Source organism: Micropterus salmoides, unplaced genomic scaffold (genome assembly GCF_014851395.1).
Source record: "Micropterus salmoides isolate LMB-PRFRI ecotype aquatic unplaced genomic scaffold, ASM1485139v1 Ms_hic_scaffold_5, whole genome shotgun sequence".
NCBI lineage: Eukaryota > Metazoa > Chordata > Actinopteri > Centrarchiformes > Centrarchidae > Micropterus > Micropterus salmoides.
This window is the reverse complement of record NW_024044237.1, coordinates 369,775-377,334: the sequence shown is the minus strand read 5'-3', so window position 1 is coordinate 377,334 and position 7,560 is coordinate 369,775. Positions and strand designations below refer to the sequence as shown.

Here is a 7,560-nt window from a genome sequence, read left to right as displayed (position 1 = left end):
TGGCAGTGGTGGGATTTGAACCCACGCCTCCATAGAGACTGGAGCCTAAATCCAGCGCCTTAGACCACTCGGCCACACTACCACATGTGCCAAAGGGGCATTTGCTTGTACTGGTGGTTTTTCCAAGAGAGCACTAAATGATCAGATTCCGAACGGTCCTTGTCCATAGCGACATTGACAAGGAACAGTGCTGCCATCCAGCGCAATAAAGCGCTAAGCCATACTAGAAGCGGTTTCACGCTTGTCTCTGCTTTGACTAGAAGTATTCCTAAAGCATAAAAGTGCAAATATTTGTCTTTGGTCACCCCTGATATCCAGTTTATGATCGCCAAAACACGTTGCGGCTCCATATTTGGTCAAACAGACCGAACTGTCCTACGTCAATAAACGTGAAAGCCCCTGAAGGCACAGCACACTCACCCAGCACAGTCCCGTTGCACCACTCTGCTCTCCAAGACCCAGGATCTAAGCCCACAATGCTGCTTGACAGGACCCTTGCCTTATCTGTTACAGTGAGTCTCTAAGGTAACATGTAACTGTTTCTTTGTGTTTAAAGGGATCGATTTTGAGTTTACCAAGACACACAAACCTAAATAAGGCTACAAACCTGTTAAATTGTAATAATAAATGGCAAATTAATCATTGCCTCAATCGATCAGCCATCTGTTAGCCTCACTCAGCTACAATACACGGAGCTCTGAGTCTCAGCCTGTTGGAGCGGTTTGGACATTTCTACATGTAGATATCAGATGACTAATGGCAGGCTGTGTGATTTATTGTAGGGAGAACCGCCACGAAGTCCGTGTTCCAGTAGGTGAGTGAAATTCCTGTATTTTATTTGTGTTAACAATATTTAACAGGTATCGCTGTTGGCATATAGGTTGTTAGCTTAGCTCGTTACACTAATTAGCCAGATACGAGCAAGCTGCTCACATGGAATCTGATCTTTTCCAGTTCGGAATTGGGCCACTTCCATATGTGGTCCAAATCCAATACAGATCTGATCTTTTTAAATGCGACCTCAGTCTGGACACTCAGGTCGCATTTGAAGCGACTTTGACGTCACTGTAGAGCAGCTGTTCTGCTGCAGACGGAGCCACGTTGAAAGAAGAAGCTCCACAAAAAGCCATAATTAAACACATGGCTCTCTTCCTTCTCTACCTCGCTATCATCTGCTCACAAATTCCTTTTCTTATACCTAAAACTCACCGGACCGGGGCTGTCTTCTGGGCAGATGCGTACAGTGCCAGAAACCGTATAGAAAAGAACAGAAAGTTATGAGCACTTGTCATAATTCGGGAGAAATGTGACCCGTGAGAGGACAATAAAAAACGTGAGTCTCCCACGAGCTAACCGGAGATAACCTCTGTTGCTCCTTGTTTACTTCTGTAGCCTGCAACATCGTGCTGCGTGTGACATCGTGTTATTCTTCTGCGCATGCGGGTCACTTTCAGACCGTGGCCAGTTCACACTGTCTGATATGGGCCACATTTAAACAGTAATGTGAACTGTCATACAAAAACAATGGGGTCTGGGAAAAATATTGGAATTGAGCATTAAGGCCTGCAGTCTGAACGTAGCCAAAGACAGGTCAGCAAGAAGAGAGAGGCCAAAATGTATTAGATTAACCTTAGTGTTAAGTTATACTTCCACGTCGAATCGACGGTGTAGGTGACAGTGTAGGTGACGGCGTAGGCTACGGGCTACGCAGAGGCTACGCCGTCACCTGACGTGCACCTCCTCAAAAATGTAACTAAACATCGAGTCGACGTGGACTGTAAACTCTGTGATTGGACGGCTGGGTAGCCTCGCAATGCCTCCGAGCCGACCGGAAGTATCCCGCACTTTGAAGTAACATTTACTAGCGACCAAAACGGCGGCTGTAACACAGTGAATCAATATATTTGACCATCGCAAACCGAGCGAAATTACTCGTTTCACTATCAGAATGTGATCCATCCTGCCGGTAACATTTGAAAAGGCTACACCAGCCGCACGTTTACAATTTTACCCCCATTTAAGTTAGTGGAGTGTTAAAGCGGAAGTTAGCCTACTCACCCAGCAAAAGTCAACACAGTGGACGCTGTAGCGCTTCTGCCGGCTAGCGTTTGGTTGTGTAATTGCAGAATGACAGACACACCTACGCACAAGTATAAATGCATGGCTACGTGCGTAGACCCTACGCAGGAGTATAAATGGGCCTTTAGACATTAGGATGACAATGCTTTGAAGAAAAGGCGTCTGTGTGAAGTTGTAAAGGCTCAGCCAAACATCTCTGGCTCAGTTCTGTTAGCTGACGTTATGTTACTGTTAACTTTACAGACGGGCAATGTTAGATTTGGCTAACGTTTTGTACTGTAATGGAGTCACTGTTCAGTTAAATGCTAGTTAGATGCTATTATAAGTGCCCGCACCTGAACCGGAGGGACACGAAGCATTTAAAGGCAGAGAGCCGAGGGGGAGCGGCAATAGAGTTCTGCTTGACCGCCGAGGAGAGCCGTGCATCTCCGAGTGTACTGTTTAAAAACAATATAATATTCTTTGTGGGGTCATCAGTGGGGATGATTGATTCGAAGTACATATTGAAGGATGTTTTGAGTCATTAATAAGTTATTACACTTAGTAGATGTAGCATTCCTTGTGATTCAGCAAACAGTCTGAGGTGATAACTGCGTTTGATCAGCGACGTTTCTGATAAGGAGCTTAAGAGGTGGATGCATAATTCAGCAGAACAGATGTTGTAGGTTACCTGCAGAGATTTACATCCACCTTTTTTAACAGCATATAATGAGCGTTATTCCTGCAGACAGGTAGCTGGGCTGTAACTAGGGCAATGGTTTAGTTAAGGCGAGACATTAGGTGTGTGAGAGCTGCCTCTAAGTTTGTTTGGTGGATTAGAATTTGCCAAAAAAAGGTAGTACAGTTCAACAAGAATATAAAATTCTTATAATAAACATTCAATAACATCTGTATTGAGTAGTCAACAGGTGTCTAGCAGCATGAATTATTATTGCACAGTGTCCAGCAGGAAACTGTATATTGCACATATTAGTAAACGGTGTATTTCACATTGCCACCCCTAATTACTGTCGCATGCCAGAGAGGTTATCATGCTGAGGCGATCTCAGAGTTCAGTAGCTTTATGGCACTTTGGAAGAAGCTGCTTAACTGTCTACCCATTGTTGTCTTTACATGTGCCAGAGGAGCTGACTGCAGAACACATCCAGATGTGATTTGCTGTGTCCAGCTCTTCTGGAGAGAACAGCTCCAGCTCTTCAGCTCCTGCTTTGCACAGCCTTTTACTTTTAACACACAACACCTGAACACTACCGATGTGAAATTATGACACTGGGTTCTTATCAACAGATTCTATCATTATAATAACTCTTACAACACATTATTTCAAGTCATACAAAACTACTTTTACATTTGTTACCTTTTAATATTGATGTTTTCATGAATGCAAACCACGAGTTTTATATTATGGATGGTTATTATGGTTTAGTATTAGAAATACTAAATGTGACTGGAGGAAAATGTATAATAAATGCTTCAGGTGATGAAAAATATAAAGTAAGCAATACATATGAGCCTTTAATAAATAGAATATTGTGGTAAAGTTAATTTTCTAACGTAATTCTATTAAAAAGTGAAACTTTGATATATTCTAGATTCATTACACAAAGAGAAGCATTTCAAACCCTTTTTGTTTTCATCTTGATTACGGATTACAGCTAGAAATAAAAACTCCACTATCTCAAAATGTATAAACATTTTAGAATAGCATAAATACATTTCTGTATTGTAAATTATACAGATATGTCAAATGCAGAAGAGCTCTCTAATCAGCTAATTAACTCAAAACACCTGCAAAGGTCTGGTTCTGGTGCTCACAATGAACTTTTCCTCAGTGTTCAAATTTCTTGAGATGCTCTTCTAAAAGATGCCTGTGTTAAAATGTTGACAGCAATATTATGTCACATAAGTGGGAGAAATGGAACAAAGGAGACATTAACATTACTTACAGTTGAATATTTGAGTAGCAGATGTGGAGGAATCAGATCCTCAACTAAAATCTTGTGACAAATATAAAAAGTACCTTTCTCTCTCAAGTGTCCTATTCCAAACAATAATCCCACACAGCCCTGACGACAGCAGCAGCATTACTCAAGATAGCGGTGTGGGGAATTAATTAACATGATAGCCGCCATGGCTAACCTTTTTACGACTTATACAGCTTCCATCATGTAACTAAGGACTCTGCTAGCTTATTACGTTTATTACAAGTAACATAATCAGATGACGTCCAAATAAACGACTCGTAACTAATGTTATGTAAAAGAGTTTATTGATTTGCTTCAAACTGATGGTTTGAGGTGTAAGTAAACGTTAACGTAATTAATAACTGATTCATAGTTAACTGTTAAAGTTGGTCTCAACAAAATCTAACGTTAGTGTCACAAAATAACATTAACACATTTATATATTATATTATTTATAATAAACATTCAATAAGATCTGACTTGAGTAGTCAACAGGTGTCTAGCAGCATGAATTATTATTGCAGTGTCCAGCTGCAAACTGTATATCGCACATATTAGTAAACAGTGTATTTCACATTGCCACCCCTAATTATTAACATTTAAAATCTTCTGTCAATAACAGATATGTGAGTTACTTTAATATTTTCCGGTGTCTTACCTTGACTGTGAGCTGGTAACGACCATAGACAAAACAAAACGGCCACAGGTTCCAACCTCCAGCAGCACCGGGGGTTTAGAAGCTACCTCTGCTAATGCAGAGTAGTATATAGCATTAGCTCCTTAGCATGAGTTAACTTTTTTTCCTCAAAGTGTTTTTATTGAACATCTTATCAAACATAAGATACACTTTTACAATACATTTTCTTTTCATGTTAACCCACCCACCCAAAAACAATCCCCACCTGTTGCACCAATACACATATTAATTTGAACAGCAAAAAAAACAAAAAAAACAATCATTAACATGTTTTAGAGAAGAAAGCACAAGTATGTACAGTATATTACTACTCTGAAATTGAGAGTAGAGAGGGATCCACCTTCCTAATTTGGTCCAGAACCGGTTGCCAGATATCAAAAAATTTATAGGCACAGCCTGCTGTAGCATACCTTATTTTTTCCATGGTCAGATTGTATAAGAGATCAATGAGCCACATTTTAAAAGCTGGAGGGTACTTGTCTTTCCATTTAAGCAGTATCTGCCGTCGAGCTAAAAGAGTAGTAAATGCTATGAGGTTTTTGTTGTTTTGATTTAAGTGAAAATGTTGCGGTACAATGCCGAATACAGAGGTCATGGCATCAGGCTCTATGACTGTCCCCAAAGTGTCGGAAATAAATTTAAATATAGACTTCCAAAAAACTTCAAGTTTTGGACAGAGCCAAAACATGTGAGACAGAGTACCTGGTTCGGCTTCACATCTATCACAGAGAGGATCTATGTCTGATTTAAATTTTGGCAGTTTTACTTTAGACCAATGCAGTCTATGAACAATTTTAAATTGAATCACTCGATGTCTTTGACATATTGAAGATGAATGAATGTTTTCCAATATAGATTCCCATACATCCTCAGAAATTCCTATAGACAGTTCCTCTTCCCACAATCTTTTCACGTGAGCCAGAGGCCCCATATTATGAGTTTTCATTACACTATATATTTTACCAATGGCCCCCTTGGAGTTTGGATTCACTTCTAGAACAGTCTCAAGAAGTGACTCAGGTGGTAATGAGGGGAAGTGACTAACAGATGATGCAGCAAAACTGCGAAGTTGAAGATATTTGAAGAAGTGAGTGTTGGGAATTTGGAATTTAGTTGCAAGGTTGCAAAAGTGCCATCAATATACATATCCTTTAGTACCCTAAGGCCATTTACAGACCAGGCGCCAAAAGAATCATCTATAATAGAAGGAGTAAACATGTGATTTCTTGCTATGGGAGCGAAAACTGATACATCATTAAGTGAAAAATGTCTTCTAAGATGTCCCCATATTTTGAAGGAGTGCTTAACCACTGGATTCAGAGAGTATTTATATATAGGATGAGGTGATGGCAATGTTGAGCAGAGAAATGCATGTAAAGAAGCAGGATGGCATGACAAATTCTCAAGGGACAGCCATTTAGGACCACTAGCATGCGAGTTAAACCAATATAACATAGAATGAGCATTGGCTGCGCAATAATAGTACTGAAAATTGGGTAATGATAGTCCTCCATGCTCTCGGTGTCGCTGCAAAACACTTTTATGGATGCATGCATTTTTTCCAAAGTTGATATCAGCCTGTCTATCAGTAGGAAAAACGATTTAGTTAAAAATATTGGGATACACTGGAACAGATATAGAAATCTAGGTAGGATATTCATCTTGACGGTGCTTATCCTGCCTCCTAGTGATAGCGGTAATGTACCCCAACGCTCAAAATCTTGTTTTATGGAATCTATCAATGGAATAAAATTAGTTTTATAGAGGTTCTTGTAATTATTAGTAATCCATATACCTAAATACATAAATTTATCTTTACTCAATTTAAACGGTAAGGAGTTAAATGAGATAAGTCTGGCTGCAGTGTTAATCGGCATAAGTTCACTTTTTTGCATGTTTATTTTATATCCTGATATTTTACCAAAACTACCAAGTAATGACAATAGATGAGGCAAGGTCTTAAGCGGCTCAGACACATACAAGAGGGTATCATCCGCATAAAGAGACACTTTATGTTTGGATTCATCCCTCAGTATGCCTTTAATAGTATTATCAAACCGTATTGCCACTGCCAGGGGCTCAATCATCAGTGCAAATAATGAGGGGGATAATGGGAAGCCCTGCCTAGTCCCGCGGCCTAATTGGAAAAAGGATGAGATGTTATTGTTTGTCCGAATTGCTGCTACAGCATGAGTTAACTTGGTCATGTCGAGCTAGGTGCGCGGTGAAGATGGCGACAACCAGCTCCGCCCAATTTGGACTTCAAAACTGCTCTTCAGAAACCTGCGGGTGTTGTCACGGATACTACGTTCATTTTTATATACAATCAATGGGTTGAGCGCTAAATCATACCGGCAGCAGTTTCAGACTTCTCTGCTTTGACAAGAATTGTTTCTAAATGAACAGGCTTGTTTGACCACAACTGGAATTTTAGTGTTCAATCAACCGCTCCCCAGTTTCTGTAATTGTGAGTTTGTGGGCAGAAATTCCATGTGCCTGGAGATAAAGTTGGCAGTGGTGGGATTTGAACCCACGCCTCCATAGAGACTGGAGCCTTAATCCAGCGCCTTAGACCACTCGGCCACACTACCACACTTTTTCCTTTGTGCTACACACAAAACATATAATTAAGTGTAGGCCTATATTAAGATACCTGAAAACAGCTCGATTGTAGTCCAGTCTTTTCACAGCAAAATGTGCGTCATAATGCTCGCCTAGCGGCTAGTCCGACATGCTATCAAAAACACCGGTGGAAAAACACTGAGCTGCAGCAGACAGTGACAAGATGTCCGCCTGCTGCCTCTCCTCTCCCTTCCAAAC

At 40.4% G+C, this 7,560-nt stretch overlaps 2 non-coding genes across 2 annotated transcripts; both read right to left on the bottom strand.

Annotated features, from left to right (window-relative positions):
- On the bottom strand, positions 1-82 carry trnal-uag. Its single transcript has one exon. It is a non-coding gene; the product is annotated as a tRNA-Leu (tRNA).
- A 7,167-nt stretch (positions 83-7,249) lies between these two features.
- trnal-aag lies at positions 7,250-7,331 on the bottom strand. The gene has a single exon. It is a non-coding gene; the product is annotated as a tRNA-Leu (tRNA).
- Positions 7,332-7,560: the final 229 nt, after the last annotated feature.